Genomic DNA, 1,377 nt, shown 5'->3' with positions numbered 1-1,377 from the left:
CGCTGCGCTGGGCAGAGCCGCCGCCGCCGCCGCCTCCCCTGCTTCCCTGCCCACCCCCTCTCCCTGCTCAGCACGTCTTTAACCTCCCTGGTTAATGGGTTAATGAGACATCTCCCAGGAGTGACGGATTACTCGGCGGCTCCGGCTTTCCCAGGTTCTCATCCCTCCCCCCAGGCTGGTTGCAAGCCCAAAGTCTGCCTGTAAAAGGAGCAGGCTGTGTGAACTGTCTCCTGTCCCCCTCTCCCCTCGCCCACCCCCGCCTGGTGATTGGTCTCAGCAGCGGTTTAAAGGGACCAGTGACCTCACTGGCAACAGAAAACCGTGGGAAAGAGATGGGCCTGATAAAGCCTGGAGTTGTTTCAGGCTAAAATCAACATCCAGCCCCACACGCACACACACATGTCTGCTGGGCGCTCCAGCGCCGCTGTGCCGACTTATGATTCAGATGGAAACCAGCTTAGCTGCTGCTCTTGACTGTTTGAGAAAGCGTTTTCAAAGGGCCATTGACTAGGATTAGTCAATGGGCAGAGGCCAAGGGGAAGGAGGGCACAGGCCAGCCGAATGCTTGCAGATGCCCAGGGCTGTCTTTGGGGGATCAGGCGGTCCTGGCCTTCACCCCAGCGAGCTGCAGGTCAGCTCGGGTGTACTGCACAGACCAGGCCAAGTCAGCTCCTGTCCAAGCCGCTGTGGCATCTGTCCTCCGGGATGGTGGTTTCCCTTTGCACAGCGTTGTAAGCGCCAGACCCTGCTCGTCGTCAGGGGGCTGCCAGTGCGTTTTAGATGCAGTGAAAAAGAAATGCAAAAATCGAGAACTCTTGGTCCAGAGACGATGCCTTAAAAGGTCTCATCTCTGAACCAAGAGCGCTAGATTTTTGCATTTCTTTTCATCTCAGACCAACACGGCTACCAAATACGTCCCTTTTAGATGCAGCCACATCTGAAGGTGTTTGTTTAAAGCGTGGCTATTTTAACATCCATGCACATTTCCCATTTTCTGGCTCGTTCAGTGACCTCAGAAAACACCTGGGTGCAGCCCAAAGGCACATGACAGTAACTTTACTTGGGTGCCCAAATGCCACCCATTTCAGTGGGAATTAGGCACATATGCCTTTGAGGGTCTGAGCCTCTGCTCCTGAGGATCCTGACCAACTATAACAATTCCCAACCAGCTGCTGTGTGTTTGCTAATGAAAAGGAGGTTTATAACAGAAAAATATCGCCATACAGGTTGAAAACGTGACCAACAATGAGACATACACCCCAGTGTGTGCCTACAAAAGCTTTTCGTTTTCCAGTGCCCTTCGCACAGACTCTTCACGAGTGGCTCATCATATGTGATGAAAACAGCTGTGCACAGCTCATGCCAACACAGCCCGCA

Source organism: Alligator sinensis, unplaced genomic scaffold, assembly GCF_000455745.1.
Source record: "Alligator sinensis unplaced genomic scaffold, ASM45574v1 scaffold337_1, whole genome shotgun sequence".
In the NCBI taxonomy this organism is placed as follows: Eukaryota; Metazoa; Chordata; order Crocodylia; family Alligatoridae; genus Alligator; species Alligator sinensis.
Note: the sequence above shows the minus strand (reverse complement) of the source record.